The following is a 17,479-nucleotide window of genomic DNA, read 5'->3' as shown; positions in this document are numbered from 1 at the left end:
GTAATGAATGTTACTTTGTTAAACAGACCAGACCTAGGTTGCAGCCCATGAGAATTATTACCACAGCATCAAATGTTGGTCTTGATGAGCTGCAGCATTTATTCATGGACAAACTGAAACCTACACTGTGAATTTACTGCAACCCATAGACTGTAAGAAAGATAATAATAAATTGAAGGAACTAGAGGACAGGATTACATTCCAATGAAATTGTATTTTATATGATGTCATGGGATTGAACTCCAGCTTAACTGTCAGAAGTTTTTTTATCACGTTATCTATGCACTTTCATAGAATTATATGCAATTTTATTATTCCAGTTTACATGTCAGTTTTAAAGTACATGGAGCGTGCTGCAATGCTGTATCAAGTTAATTATAACATCAGTGTTTCAGATGGTACTTATGAAGCTACATATTAAACAAACCCAGTGCCACTTGAGCTTAGCAACTCAACCCTTTCACCATGAACTAGTTACATGTTCATTGCTTTTTGAGCAATAAGGAAGTGCTGCAACATTTCTGCTCCTTTGTGTGCTATGAAACTGTGTAACATTTATTTGTCAAAGTGATAAAGAAGCCATATAATCTGTCGGAAAGGGGTTCAAGAAGGTTCATGAAGAAAACAGTGTGGCCACTTTTCATTCCAGCTCTTAGTACAAAAGATTAAGTCACAGAAAATAAGACAGTGTTCAGGCACTCTTAGACAGGACAAGTTATATAAAAGCCTTTCATGGAACAAGAACCCGTGAGGTCATATGCTGTCAGCATTTTAACCAACATGCCTGACTAAATAAAACTTTATTAGTATATGATATAATATATATATAAGGTTTCTGCTTGCTCTGCCTACGTCTAGAGTGCCTGAATGTTTCCTTTTTTTGTGACCAGTTTTTTCATCTTCAAAGATGAGGTATTTTAGAAAGTCTAGGGAATTCATTTATAACACACTCCAAATTTCCTCTCTCGTTCTCTCTCTCTCCTCAGCCCTTCAGTATATTGCTTTGGCACTAGAAATGTCTGGAAAGTTTGGCTTCACCATGGCCTTGACGGTATCTCACAAAGACACTGCATTGATATACTGTATGTACAAACGTATCTAACAGAACTAGTCATTTTCTAATGTAGAATTTTGCTCCTTTGTTATTTACAGGTATGTCAGGGTTTTGGTATTTTTGTTCTGTCTTATTGTGGTAGTCTTGTTTTTCTGTTATGTTCTGTTTCCTGTTTTATTTTGTAGTCTGTTTTGTCTCCCTTGTCTTGTCTAGATTACTTCCTGTCTTTTTTGTTTCCCGCCTTTTTTGATTATTCTGCCCCACCCTGATTTGTTTCACCTGTTGTGTCACCTGTCCAGTGTTATTCCTCGTTACCTGGTGTATTTAGTTCCTGTTCTGTCTTTGTCTCTTGTCGGATTATTGTTTGCTGTTGCGTGTGGTTCTGTATCTTCGTGTCCTGACCTGTCGTGGCTACTCTTGTCCTGCTTCCTGGTACGCTTACCTTGTATTTATTTGTCGACTAAGTTTTGCCTAGCTTTGGAATCTTTTGTTTCTAGTTTTGTTAATACATTTTGAACTTTGTTTTGAACTGCGTTTGGGTCCAAGCCTCGCTAATTCCAGCTGAAACATGACAAGGTACTTATAAGGTTCTGCCTTATATTCTCTTATATTCCCTTATATTCATCTAAATTAAACTATATTTAGCAACATTTTTAAAAAGCACTTTGTGGTTTTCAAATGTGTTGCTTTTAAACCTTTGTTCTTTTTTAAGTATAATTCTTGAGAAATTAGTGTTTAAACAGCTATATAATCTAAATTTTGTCTGTATATTTAAAGTTTCAATCTGGGTTCCACCCTCACCATAGCACTGAGACAGCGCTAGTTAAAGTTGTAAATGAACATGGATAACAAGAAACTCTTAAGACTTAAGTGATCTTTTAATACTTTTAGACCACAACATCATTATTACCAAACTACAGAAATGGGATGGCCTCTCTGGCTCAGTTTTAGAGTGGTTTACGACTTATCTGTCCAGCAGAGACTATTTTGTCTCCCTTAGTAACCATTCTTCTGCTAACATAGCATGTGGGGATCCTCAAGGTTCCATTCTTGGAGCTGTGTTTAGTCTTTATATGCTACCAAATAAAGTTCAAGTTTAAAGGGGCTGAATCCGATATTCGGGGGGGGAAAAAAAGGTTTGGGATTGCCTCCACACAGCTTTCACAGCGCGTTCCTCAACTCATGAATACCTAAGCTTTGTCACGGCTCTCGGCGTCAGATACGCACAAGGCAATAACATGATGCCATTACTCCACCATAGCTTTACATGGAAATATTTGTTTACTGCTATATCAATGTTCTGAATATTGAGTACAGACCCTAAAGTTGCACAACAAATTGTACATGAGCTCAAGTGGTGTCACATTTTCATTTGTATAGCACTGCATGTTGTATGTAACTGAGTAACTTCCCAGGTCAGCTGGCATATAGTAAAACCTGAACTTAGCTCATTGGCTCATATGCAGGGCATAGAGCAGTAGAGCACACACTCTCCTGTGCTCTCAGTATTAAAGTTTGTGGGGTTTTTTTTTTTTTGTTTTTTTTTTAAAACATCAAGGATTTTGGTGAGGAAATGAGGAGTGTAAAATTAGAGACTGACAGCGAAAATTAGAGACTGACAGCGTCACATCTTTTCTTGGATCTTGGGGACCCTTTCAGCGAAGGATTTTCTTTGCATTGGCCTGCAGCATCCTTCCAAATGAATTTATTGGTGCCTATATAGTATTTATAGGTGATACCCCACTTCATGAGTGCTATATCCCTGAAAACTACAGCATTCGTGAAATGTGACGACCCCATTGGAAACGGTCGATGGCATTGCAAAGCACAGCTCTTGCTCAAGGCTTAACCTGGACATTGTCAGGAACTACTCTCAAAATAAAATCATCCCGAATGTGAGTGAAATTCCTTTGGAGAGCTGTCTGGATGGCTGGACATACAGCAAAGAAATCAACCAATCAACCATTGTCACGTTTATAATGTTTATAAGGTTTTTACAAAGTAATGGTATTAAGTAGGCTAACTTTTTTTGTGTAGTGTTCAAGTCCAGCAAACTGACAATATAGGTTACTTTTTTCAGTGTATGGTGTTTTAAGCCCCCAACGTCGGATTAGGCAATGGTTAGGTGCTTGGAAGTCAACGGTCGCAGTGCTTCCTTGAAGTCGACGTTGGGGGCTTAAAACACCAAGCATTTTTTCTCTACCCTCTAATAGAGCTCAACAGTCCCGCCCACAGCGGGTTCCGGAAGTAAAGATACAAAGCAATTTCTCCATTGACAATTGGAGTATAAGTCATAAAATCGTAACTGTCAATGGTAGACTTAAAACCAGCTACTACATGACTAAGCGATTGTATATGCTCATATAGATGCCAAAAGTTCATGGGGCACCAACCTTGTTTTGAGATAAATGTCTTATTTGTGTTGTCTTGGATAAGTACTCCCATTACCCACAATCCCACAGTGATGCCTCTGATTGGAACTCATGGTGGTGAGGAGGGGGAGCTGCCTGCACGATCCGTCGTGGGCATGCGCAAGATGATCTTGTTTTATGAGGATTTACGACACTGCACGAATCACGATCTGTTCACGTTTCTGCTGTTAGCCTCCACCAGAAAACTAACGTTAGTTTAGCTAACAGCTAATTTGGCTAACCGCTAGCTGACAGCTTGATTCAGTCAAATAACGTTAACTCTAACTAAACACTGGGAAAAGCAGGCTACAGCTGATGTAACAACCCAGTCTCACGCCAGTTCATGAAATAGTCACGTTTATTCATGGTACCTGCTCGACTCTACTCGCCTTTTTTTTTGGTTTTCCATTACAAAAGTACCTGGTACTAGCTAACAGGTACTTTTTTTTTTTTTTTTTTTTTTTGAGGTTCCAAGTGAGCTGAGGTGATACCAAAAGGTGACGTGAAAGCAACAGAGGGGGGTGTCCTGAACAAACCTGCGATTTTTAAATAGTTTAGCCATGTTTTTTTTTTTTTTTTTTTTTGACCCACAGGAGTGCTTTATAACTTAGTGCCCCTACCGGTGGCAGGAAATGCGACCCACAGGAGCAGAACGTGAGGTTGTTCCGTTTGTTCTGTAAAGTTAAACAAAATCGCCATTTACTTTTATTTTCAAAAAAGTCCTGTGTTTGTTTGATTTCCCCCAACCTGCCTCCTTACATGAAATGTTGTTCTCTTCTACTTAGTCACCTTACTTCCTGCTTTTCTCCCATTATGATTACTACGGCCGCCACTACATTCTAAAAACATAAATTTGAGTTGTAATTGCTGCTTGAACAAAAGACTTACGGGGGCATTTTTCTGGGGAGAACAATTTCAAAAGGTAATATAATCAACTATAAAATAAATCCCTCTAATCCTTTTTTCCAGTTTGCGTAGTTCATATAGTATTATCTAGTTTAATTATTTAGTGATCAGTAACACTGTAGGAGAGCTTATTGAAATGGAAAAGATTAAAAAAAATAAGTGATTCAATATTTTGGTCAGTCACTTTATTATCACCAAAGCCAGATCCACGTGGGATGTTATTCATTTACAATGTCAGTAGCTATTACTAATGAGTGAGAAAATGTATTGATTTTGCAGTGGGACTTGGTGAGAATGCATACAAATCTCCGTTGGCCACCTCTATGCAATACATTGGTGTGCTAGTGGGAGCGTTTCTCTCAGGACAGATGTCTGACAGGTCTGTACTGTACACAACATTGTCTAAAATTAACAGTCCAATTTTACTGTTAGGGATAAAGGTACTTGCTTAGCTACAAACTGTATTTCTTACACAGGTATGGAAGGAGGCCAATACTCTTTCTCATGATGGTTCTTCAGACTGTGGCAATCACAGCACAGATATTCTCCCCGAGCTGGGAGATCTTCAGCTTCATTTTCTTCTGTGGGTGCAGGGGGATTCTCCAACTGTGCCGTTGCATTTGTTCTAGGTATGTTTTCCTGTGAGGATTTCAAACATGCAAGATTTGATACTGCTTGATGGGTTTAGTAGTAATATGTGATAATGGCCTGGTATCTGACCTGGTAGGTAAAACAAAACATAATCCTGTTCCCACAATTGTTCTGGTTTAGAAACTTATTTGGGGCCCAATTGAAAAGAAAATATCTGCGTAGTATGTAAAATGTGAAACCTTGTCACTGATCTCACACAAAATTGTCTCGAACATAATTGACAAAGCACCCAAAAAAATCCAGAGTGGTCTTCTGCGCTCTTGGGGGTTTTCATGGGCTCTGCTTTGGGTCACATGGCAATGCCAGCAGCGGCTTACTTTCTTCGTAATTGGCGGAGTCTGCTGATTCCCATGGCTGCTTCTAGCCTGATCTACATCCCTGTATGGTGGTACGAATTTTCATATGCTGTATTTCAGCTTGTCCTCTTATACGGCAACCTTCATCAGTGGTGGGGAAGTTAACCTGGTGTGCATTTGCCAAACCAACCAGTTAATCTTCATTATTGAAGCCTTCTCTCTTGTAAAACCAAAACACATCTAATATAGCTTAAATCTCACCTTTGTGGTGCTTGTCGTTTCCCCTAGTGACTGGTGTTACAACTACGGCTGCAGTTTTTCACCAACCGCAGTTTCAGTGGGTGCTTTCTGCTCTCCGGCCTCAGGCTTGGTGCACTAGAATGAGGCAAATAAGACCTCAAGACTAACTTGGAAAAGCCACGCAAAGATATGGTTGGTTTGCATGTCTTAACTACCTCCAGTACTCACCTGCGTCCCCCATGCAGTGGATGAGAGTCCCAAACTGGGCTAATACTGGTAGAGCAGAGTTATTATAAAATCAGATGGTGCACACAGATAATGCAATAGCTTTCTCCATATGGTTGTCCGGTAAAGTAAGCTTTGCCAAATTGTTTGCATTTGGTCGCATTGCCAGACCCTGCTCTGGGTTATTGGCATTTCTTTAAACAAATCAGTCGTCTTGGGTGGCGCTAAACAGCGGACGGAGCAACAGCGCCTCAGCAAAATAGCTTCAGGAAGGAACTTGTTTTTGTGGAACGTGTGTATGTTTAAAGGTTGTTTTAGTCGTGCAAGAGAAAACTCAGATTGGACAGTCTAGCTAGCTGTCTCGATTTACCCTGCAGAGATCTGAGAAGCAGTTAACCATAGTCCTCATAAATCCACCAGAGTTTAAAATGCCAACACAAAGAAAGCAGAAGGTAACGGACATCCGGCCGAAATGAGGGATATCCCGTGGAATTTCCGGCAGCACCTGAACAATCCCAGAATGAAACATTGTCGACATAGACTAGCATTTGGTCAACAGTTTGTTGCTAAATGCTGGTGTGACCAGACCCCTTAAAGTTATGGTTAAGGACCACAGGCTGGTTTAGTTTGGTGCACTAGTCCTGTGTATATGCTGAAATTGTTGTATCCTTGTGTTTCAACTCTCCAGGTTAGTCCCAGTCTCCTCGCTGGCTGCTCTATCAGGGAAGAGTAAAGGAGGCTGAGGACATACTAAGAAACGCCAGGATTAATAATGTAGAGGCGCCACAGGCTATTTTCACACAAGCTGAGGTAAGCTAGTTTTTATGTGATAAACATAAACTAACATGCCTCAGAGGTCCTAAAATGTTACTTCAAAATAAAACCAAACCTTTTGTTTGTATTGTCTTGGCTCAGTGTTGCATTTCAGGTCAGCATGTTCTTAGGTGACTCATTATACCACAAAGGGCCCTATATTTTTGGTATTTTGGTGCTCAGAGTGCAAGGTGCACAGGTGGGAGGAGAGGTTCAAACAGGTAGGAGGTTAATAAAAATAAGGCGGTGGTTGTTGTTTTTTTTTTATGGAAATCGGGTCATAGATTTTTGCGTCAGTTATGACACGAGATACAGAATTAAAACTGAAATGGCGTCGTATAAATTGACATTTTTATTATTCTGTCAACATTGTACAAATTAAATTAAAACCCACATCTGCCTTTGGCTGCAGATTTGTGGTGCTGTGTGGCTTTGCACCGTCCAAACAATATTTCCCTGAAGACTATGTTGAGCTTTTGTTGTCATGCTTCCCTATGAGCTGTTTCAGAGCGATGAGAGCAGTGATGCAACAGACACTATTAATCACCCCAACCTCCATATTATATTCCACTTCACATCACCCTTTTGCACTTTGCACTGCTGCACTTGAACCAGCACGAACCATCGTAGCAGCACTTTGCTTAGCGCTTGCGCAATTAAAATAGGGTCCATACTGTTTTAAAAAAAAGTCTATATGGCTATGAGTAATCCATGTCTAAAATACCTCGCTATGTTTGTGTAGAAGGGCTCATGTTTCTATTACAGATTCAGGATTGGAACTTTCACATGTAATTGCTGTGAATGTTTTTTTTTTTTTTCCCCCAGATCGACTATGCAATTGCTATGAAAGACAAGAAATGCAACATTTCGGTTATCGTGAGCAGCTGCAATATGTTCTGTTACATTACTGTGTTCACTTCTGTGGTACATCTATGAATTCATCACAACATGACTCCTTTAAACATTAAAATCCATAATGGTTACACTGTTCACAACTCATGCCCGATTAAGAATCAAAGTGTTGGTTATACAATAGATAATTATGACAGTTGCAGACAAAATTGTTTGGCTTTTGGTTTAGTTGTTTGGTGTCTCCCATGTGTATTCAATTGTTTTGATGTCTCCGCAGGATCATCATCACAACGGTTACTTTGCTTTAATCCTCAACACTTCAAACCTGCACGGCGATCCTTACATGAACTGCTTCTTGTCTGCTGTGGTAGAAGTGCCGGCTTATTGCCTTGTTACTGCTCCAGGCACTTCTGCCAATCTTCTACACTCTTCCTTTGAGGCATTATGATCCTCTGTGTTCATCTCATTCCAAAAGGTAATGATTTGCTTTCTGTGTAAAAGTAAGACCGTTCTGTTAGGTTAAATCAGCTGTCACTGACTTAGCGGGGGGGGACATTGGAGTACAGCTGAGGCTAATGGGAATGTCATTAGTTTCACACGGAAACCAATCTCCTTTATCGACTTTAAAGTCAACATATTTATCAAAATCTTGACAATCATAAGTCAAACAACAACACATAGTGCTAGTAAACAACACATGCAATTACTGTATGATTGAAAGTAAAATGCTTGCTGACTCATTCCAGGTAGTGTTTATTTTTCAATTTCCTTTTCAATGCCTTTTTAATGACACAGCCCTATGCATTGTGGGTTGTTTCCTTAAGCAAAGTCTGCAGAGTTTCAGACTGTGCATAATGGGCTCAAAAAGTAAGTGACGAACACTGCAGATTTCTCAGTGGGACAGCCCTGACCAGTCACTGACTTAGCAGCGGGGACACTGGAACTGTGCTAAAGTACAGCTAAGGCTGATGGGAATGTCATCACGTGGACAAGTCTCCTTTATGGACTTTAGATATTTTGCATGTAACTCATTTGACTTTGTTGTGTTTGCTGTAATAAAAGTTTGTTTTTATTTCCTTAGATTTACCGAGTGTGGCTGTGTTCCTTGAGATTTTGGGGAAATTTGGCATGACATCTGCATTTTGTGTGGTGTACTGCCTCACATCAGAGCTCTTCCCCACTGTCATCAGAAATACAGCAATGGGGTGTTGTTCCATGGCTGCTCGTACTGGATGAGTGCCGATCCTGACCTCCCTGGGGCCCTAAGCAAAATTCTGCTAAGGGGCCCTCTACCTGACCCGTGAGCTATGTAAACCATTTGCCATTGCCACAGTCACACCTGACACTTCAGTGCTCCCAATACAATCCTCCCTCCTTTAAACAAAACAATCAAAATGTATGTATGTAAAATACTATTTATACTATGGCTTGGCTCTTGTAATATTTAAATAGTGAACTAGTGATGCAGATATCAATCCCTGTGAGTGATATCAAGAATTGACTTTTGTACAAGTGAACATGTAATTCCTGATATCAAAAATAGACATTGGTAGGTCAAAATTAACTAAGGGGCCCTACTAGTAAAAACAATCAAGAATTCACATTGCAAATAGTAAAAAAATCGAATTATTGATATCAAAAATGCATAAACTGTGAATGAATAAAAGCTAAAATGGCTTGCCATAGCATGTTAAAGTTTTTATTTATTATGCATGTTGAAGCAATTCTTGATTTATGGTTATTTACTGAGGGATGTGCATCCATATTGACCAGTATGTCCAGCTAATCAACATTTTAAATTCAATATAGCCTATAAATCAATGTCAAATTGTCAATACATTGCTTTCCAGCTTGCATAATTAGTGCAGTTGTTTAGAGTTTTTAACTACACATTGTCTGAGACTAGATAATCTGTGTCTTAAAAGTATGTATAATGTGTACTTTGAGGAGTGCCATCATTCACGCCCATATATTGTAGCCTACAGTCTGTCTGGTCTTCACATATATTTCTGCTTGAAAAATGCGCGTTTCATTTCGTGCACGCGCCTAACGCATGATAACACACCCGACGCGGTTATCTTTTCCGAGCTGCAGTAAACAAACACCGTTGCACTTTGTCGTTTATCAAACGTAATAAATAATTGTATTTTACTCACACAAAGTCACAAAACACAGCCCTGGAAGTGACTGGCATTAGCAGCTAGACACAGACCAAGAGATGCACTGCCTGCCTGCCCAGCTAGGTTAGCAAGACCGAAAAAAACACAATAGAAATGCATATAAACATAACTACTTTGCTGACATCAAACTTGGAGAGGAGAGAACACAAGTTTACCTGATTGTTGTTCCCGCAATTCACTCTCATGGTGTTTTTTTCCCCCCCTCTTTTCGTGACCAGGGGCCTGTTTCACAAAAGCAGAATATATAAATCCAGGATAACTGATAAAGCGAGGCTTGACCTAGTCTAATCTGTGCATCCTGGCTTGGTGCGTTTCACGAAGGCCAAGCCAGGCTGAGGAGGAGAGACTAGGTTGAGCCAGGCTGAAGTAATTCAGATAGATGCGCGTCCACGGCTTTCCTCAAAAGACCGCGAGGTCGATCACAGATTTACTGATGCCAAAATGGAGAATACGCATTGTACATACTTTATACAGAGTGAGCAGCAGCTTCTTGTGGAAGTATGATGACGTGAAACACATTTTTTGTAGAGAAAAAGAAACACGGCCGCTGTAATGAAACGGCGAGAGAAAACGTAGCAGACGATCACGGACCGACTGAATGCGCAGTAGCCTAAATATATACATTAACTGACCACTGCTCTGAACTGAAACCATCATACCATTCAAGGATTAGGCTACTAATCATTTGCACAAATTAACAGTTGTACTCTTTGCCTTAAAAGTAAGCAGAAGATAATGTTACTCAGGCAATTTACCATGAAGATCAATTTTCTACAATGCTAGAGTATGATGCGTAAATATCTCTTTCACTCTGTTCCTCCCTCTCTCTCATGGGCTAAAATATACATTTCCTAAGTTTCCATATTAACTTCCACTGCTCGCTTTTAATGCAAAGTGTACAACTGTTTGCTTTTGCAAATGACAAGGGACTCATTGAATGGTTTCAGTTAAGAGCAGTAGTTCATACATGTATATTTTTAGACTATCGTTCAGTCTGTCCGCTATTATCTGCCATGCTTTTTCTCGCGTTTTTTTTTTAATAGAGGATGAGTTCCTTCTCTACATGTTATATGCCTTGCTCCCTTGTGGACATAGAAAATAAAGACACTGAAGAAATTGGACTCTAAAATCTAGAAACTATAAAGATAATTAAGTGATAAATTCCATGCACACTGTAAACATGAATGGAACAGAGTGATATTCATCAGTTATTTTCCCCCCCCCAGCAAAACATAAGGTCAAAAACCATTGGGGTGCCCTCTCCCTGTTGTAACATGAATGTACAGTAGCCTACATCACTAGATACTAGCTAATACTAACTAAGACTATAATTTGGGAGGATTGTACAATTACGATATGTTCTTCAAATTGTACAATCCTCCCAAATTATAGTCCCAGTTTACTGGACAACACAATTTGTGTGCTAAGAATGCCAAATACAATGCACATGGAAGTGGAACAAACATGATCCTTATTGTTAAAGAATTAAAACAAAATTATCAACTAAAATAATTCAAGGTGCATTGGTCAACTATAGAAATGGACAGCATTGTATGTACTGCCCTTAGTAACAGACTTAATTTAAAACACATTTGAAATTGTATCAGCCTTTTCTAATTATCTCAACAACTGTCATAATATATTCATCAAACTTCTAACAACAATATGAACAGTCTTCATACAGCAATATAACAGTAACAATGACTGTCACATGAATAATTATTAAAAAAAATTATGGTCCCAACTTTAAATAATAACAGTACTTAAAGGAACAGCAATATGCACCTGTTGTATTTTAATCCAGGCTGATAACAATAGGGTAAAACCACTGCTGGGTGATCAGAAAAGGCTCCAGGATTAAATAAATCCTGGCTGTTAGCCTGGTCGGGAGCAGGCTAGCTGCACAGAATAAATCTCCATGGTGATTTATGTGCCTCCACTTTCGTGAAACCGAGTCAAGGCTTAAATCATCCAGGATAACTGATAAATCCCGGCTTAATCCCTTATCTTGGTTTTGTGAAACAGGCCCCAGAAGGATAGTTTCGCTTCATTTTGTCATGGATGTTGTAAACATTAATTGACGCGCTATGACACGAGGGGGAGGCGGGGCTTTGAGTAATTCGCGGGGCCCTATGCAGCTTGCGTAGTGAGCGTATAGGGCGGATCGGCTCTGCACTGGATCCATCATCTCCTCCATTATCCTTTACTTGGGTAGGTATCTTTAGTTTTCTATTTTGAGCATTTAGCCAGGGCAGTTTCTCAGACCCAAGTCATTTCTTATTATGTTAAGTATTTCTGCAGTAGAAAGCTGCACTGATAGTCAATTAGTCGAAAAGTTGATTAGGCAAGTGACAGAAAATTAATCGATAATCAAATCATTTTCTAATCATTATTTAAGCCAAAATGCCACAGACTCTCTGGTTCCAGCTTTTCAAATGTGACAATTATCTGTTTTTCTTTGTCATATATGACAGTCAATTTAACATCTTAAGGTTTTAGACAGTTAGTCAGACAAAACAAGCAAACTGAAGACACTGGCCTATAAGAAACTGGGAATGCCATTTTTCACAATTTATTTTTAACATTTTGGAGACTAACGATGAATTGATAAAGAAAATAACCGGCAGATTAATTGATAATGAAAATAATCTTTAGTTGCAGCTCTACTGCAGTAAGAAATCCTTGGGTGTCTTGTCTAAAGATTTGGTTTCCAGTAAAATAGGTCGCAAAACAAGTTTCTAATTTCTGTCAACAATCATTGTACAGAAAGCATAGTTACTATGTTTTTATAAAATAATTGCACCTACAGTACAGGTGCACAAGTAACTCATAGGCTATTTTTCTAATGTATGTTTCCCCTGCTTTTTTTACTGTATTTTTTTTGCAGGACAATACTACGGTGGCCGACAGGGGCAAACGCCCTGCAACTTAAGAGGAGAGAGAGATTGATTTCGAGGTCCGAAATTACTGAAGTGTAGGCCTCCTCAAGTGTAATATTGTGATTATACAACAACGGTTACCAACAAAATAAGTAATCAATCTGTATTCATATTGTGGAGCAATTCGCTCTTGAAATACAAAAAACAGACAGGATTTCTAATCCCTCCCTGTTAGTAAACCAGCCAATTTACCGTGGGATTTATCAAACTGAATAAATCCCGCCCGCACATATAAACACAAAACTGCTTTGCTAACTCCGTGTTGTAAGTAAGACATCTGCTGAAAAAGTTACTGTATTCAGCAGCATGATTGCCATACTGTTTAGTTCACAAACACCCAACACACCACCACCAAGTACAAACACATAGCGGACCAGACGCGAGCTTTTATTTTGAAAAGCCGAAGCTCGGGGACAGCACCAGCCGGGAGGGCATGAGACGGGAGCATAGACTGTATATTAATAATATATTATGTTAATAATAATATGAATTTAATAACAGTCGAAAATCCAGCTGTTCCACTTAGCTGCTCCCTCTAGAGGTCTGGAGAACTTCCGTTGTGTAATCTGGATGCAGCGTTTTTTTGTTGCATTTGTTTTCTGGGTTTGTGTGCTTTTCTTTTTGCATCGTTTCATATTTGCAGCGCGTTTATGTATTTGGTTGTGTGTATTTGCAGCGCGTTTATGTATTTGGTTGTGTGTATTTGCAGCGCGTTTATGTATTTGGTTGTGTTGTGATATTTGCAGAGCGTTTGCTGAATGCTGCTCTGTGGCCACTGTACAATACTATAAGCCACTCCCATACATATTGATGGGGGTTCTCGCCATTTCTGGTGCAGTCTCCTGTTTTCTGCTGCCAGAAACTTATGGGAAGGCTTTGCCAGAGACCATATCACCAATGCAGCTAATATGCAGGTGAATTTAAACACTGGACATACTGTATGTTTACTGATCACAGTGTTTCATTATTAGGGTTGGGCATCGTTTGGATTTTAACGATTCTGATTCCAATTCTTCCTTTCGATTCTGGTTCTTATCGATTCCGATTCTTTGAGGGGTGGAGTTGAAACGGGTCACATGCTTATTTCACAAATAAGAGGAAAGTTTTTTTTATTTTGATTCACTGGTGGTTTGCAGTTTTACAGGGCTTTTTCACCGTAAAATAAAGCCACACTAGAGCGCTGCTTACTGTGCTCCAAGGCTGCAACACAACAAGCACCTGACCGCTTTGGAAACCAAAACTTGCGCATATTAAATTTTGAACCCATGATCAGATTTGAAACCAAATCCTCCAAACGATTCTAAAGGATTCCAATAAAGAAACGATTCCACTGGAATCGTAATTTTTGAAACGATTCCAAGTCGGAATCGGTCCTCAATGCCCAACCCTATTCATTATCTGTACAGAGGTCACAGCTGTAGGTTCAGCTTTTAACTACCACCAGTTAGAAAAAAAATATGTTAACAAGTTGCTTGAGTGACAGGTTAAGTCCTCTTTCATTACTATATGATCAAAATAAAAAAATTGCATTTTATGCAGAAGCTCTCACTGTCACTGGGAGAAATAAATGCAATAATAAAATAAATATTTTAATACTTTAACTTTAGTGAACAGAGGACAGACACAAAAAAGAATTTGTTACTATTTGCCTTTTATAATTTTTGTATTTTTATGTAAGGTCCTTTTTGTGAAATTGCTTCATAAAATGGCTTTATCATTTATTATTTAGTTTCTCTTACATGTGCAACATTCCAAAGCTGTTTGTATTTTGTATAGATCAGGGGTTCTCAACCTTTTGCAAGCTGGGCCCCCCCAAAGCTGGTTCATTACAGTTGGGCCCTCCCTTCCCGGCGCCACCCCCACTACACCACCTTGCATAGATAGATAGATAGATAGCCCTAGGCTATTATTTTTAGGCCCACACTATTATTATTATTATTATTATTATTATTATTATTATTATTATTATTATTATTATTATTATTATTATTATTATTATTGTCATCAGTAGCGGTAGGTAGGCCTATTATCATTACTAGGCTATTGTTATAATTGGCAGTAGCACCAGACTTCTAATGTGAGTTTGCAGGCATTATTATTATTATTATTATTATTATTATTATTATTGAGTAGTAGTAGTAGGCCTATTATCATTACTAGGCTATTGCTATAATTGGGAATTGGCATCAGACCTCTGATATGAATTCATGCTTTATTACTGTTATTATTACTAGGCCTAACAGTAGGCATATCATCTGCATTTTTGACAGAAGCTTGCAGGTAGGCGATGTTAATGTGAGACCTGAGCCAGGTATGCTTCATCGTACCTTCAAAGCTTTTTTGCAGCTGGTGGTGTGTCGGTTGCCTTGTTGGTCCTCACTAGAAATCTCTCCATTTGTTTGGTTTTGAAATAATTTGGATGTGGATTAGTTGTGTTTTCAATAAGTTGAGGCTATGATGTAACGATGTGTGCGTGTGTGCAGCCTGGACGCGGAGTGGTGTGTGTCTCCTCTCTGCAGAGAGACTGACCGCCTGTGAGAGCTTTTGGACAGGGGAGGGGCTCACGGCAGCACCCGCTGCTCGTTGAGCACATAACTGCAGAGTGATACGTGCTTTCGAGTCTCCAAACACCACAAAAGTCTCCAATAACACCAGTAAAGTCGCTAGATTTGTCGCTAGTCACTTTTTGACAAAAAGTCGCCAGGAGGATGATTTGTTTTACAGTTGTGCGGAGGCTCCACGCAGAGCTTTCTCCGTAGCCTACGTAAGTGGCCTGATGTTTATACTTGTGCACTGGTGTGTGCGTGTGTGGTAGAGGGAGAAGTGAGAGAGTGACGGCGTTTAGGGTTAGAGCGAGTAGCGACTCTAGAGTCCTAGTGAGAGAAACAAAGTGTCTCCCCTGTTCTTTCTGACCACGGTGGGAAATCTGGAGCAGGAAAAGTTAATTATCTCCTTGAGTTCATGTTGTCGCCCCCCCCAGGAGAGTGTCCGCGGGCCCCACCGGTTGAGAACCACTGGTATAGATTAACCAATTCTGATGCCACTGCTACACTGTTTCTAAATGTTCTCTTAATGTTCAAACAGGAGAAGAGGGAAAAAAAGAAAAGGAAGCTGATATTGGAGAGACCACAGCTGATTATCAGAGCAAAGAATCCAACTTATAGTGTCAAGTTGATTGAAAATTTTAAAGCATTTTATTTACCCATTTGCTTATAAAAATGTTTGGTTTCATTTTCAATGTGTCTAATATAATTTTGCATAATGTCTTTGTATAACGTGAATTTATAAAACGGGTAGCTCAAATAAAGCAATTGGATTTGTTAGCTAATGTTACTTGATCATTATTTGTGAATATAATCATGTGTTAGCCCAGAGCTGTTAACTGTGGTCAAAACAATCACTCTAAACTTTATGAGCTGGTTGAACATTGTTGCAACTGTTACGGTAGGCTACAGTTTAGCCACCAAGCATTAGCATGAGCCACCTGTCAACATAGCACATTGTAGTAGCCTAAGCTGAATCAATATTGAAATATCATATCAATACTAGAAAATGCATTTCCTGCGGGAAAATGCGTGGGAATGCTGAATTGCTAAAGCTAAACTGGTTGAATAGCTTAAATCAGTAAGAAGAAGTTGAAGTAGTGAGAAGAGTTGAAAAAGTGGAAGTCGTTTTAATACGTATGAATTTCATTAAAAAGTTAAAAGCTTATGCTAAACTGAACTGTTGGCTTCAAAAGTTGAATGACAAAAGACGTAGAACATTGTGAGGTCTGAGTATATTTTCTAACTGATAATCACTCACAAATGCAGAAATATGAAACAAATAGTACGAAAAATCTTAAAGCTCAAATGGACTACACTGCTAAAAAATCAGGAAAATTGTTAGAGTTGGAAGCTAAACTGCATTACCCAAGTGAAGAGCTAAAATACACTGTTAGAAAAGCTTGAAGCTGAACTGTAATACTGTCAAAGATGAAAGTTGAAATGAATTACCTAAAACGGCTGAAAGAAGAAATACTTTGTATTATTATCAGACACTGCATAGAACGAAAAAGCATCAATCTAGCTGATATGAGATGTGAAATATATTAGGTAAAAAGAATGGGGCTGAACAAAAGGAAAGAGAGGACAGAGAGAAGGAGAGAAGAGAGGAGAGCCAAAATAAAACATGAATAGCTGAATTGTTAAAGCTAAACTGGTTGAATAGCTTAAATCCGTAAGAATAAGTTGAAGTAGTGAGAATAGTTGAAAAAGTGAAATGACATCTTGATCAGGGACACATTGACTGATGTACACCAGTGGGATTCAAACCAGGATCTCTCACACCAAAGGCATGTGCCCTATCCACTACACTATCATCTATAGACCATGAATGTTCCTTTAGCACTTATAAAGCCTGTCTTTGATCATTAATCACCACACCTGCTAATGAGTGCGAGACAGTGTGAGAGAACCGTAGGTTCTTTATGTAGAAATGTGTGGTGAAAGTATGGAGGGGTTGAAAATGTTGGAAGCTGAAGAAAATTTGAAGGATTTGAAGCATGATCTCATTGACTTCAATGTTAAAGGAAAGTGTTAAAAAGCTTAATATTTTAAAAAGTATAAATAGTAGAAAAAAAGTTGAAGAAGTTCCGTCATTAGCTGAAAGAGCTGAACATTTTAAAAGTTGAATGGTTTTAATAGTTCAACGTATGCTACGGAGAGCCAAAAAACATACAGAAGAGGGAAGAAAAACAAGAAACAAACAGACAGAGAGACAGACCGAGACAGAGAGACATGGACAGACAGAGAGAGACAGAGACAGGGAGAAACAGACAGAGACAGACAGACAGAGAGAAACAAACAGACAGACAGAGAGACAGAGAGAGACAGAGGCAGGGAGAAACAGAAACAGACAGACAGACAGGGAG

The 17,479-nt window shown here is 39.1% G+C and overlaps 1 pseudogene; it reads left to right on the top strand.

Annotated features, from left to right (window-relative positions):
* The first annotated feature begins 1,015 nt into the window (after positions 1 to 1,015).
* Positions 1,016 to 15,805, top strand: LOC116056100 (annotated as a pseudogene).
* The last annotated feature ends 1,674 nt before the right edge of the window (positions 15,806 to 17,479 follow it).

Source organism: Sander lucioperca, chromosome 13 (assembly GCF_008315115.2).
Source record: "Sander lucioperca isolate FBNREF2018 chromosome 13, SLUC_FBN_1.2, whole genome shotgun sequence".
Taxonomy (NCBI): Eukaryota; Metazoa; Chordata; class Actinopteri; order Perciformes; family Percidae; genus Sander; species Sander lucioperca.
Note: the sequence above shows the minus strand (reverse complement) of the source record. Positions and strands in the feature narration are given on the sequence as shown.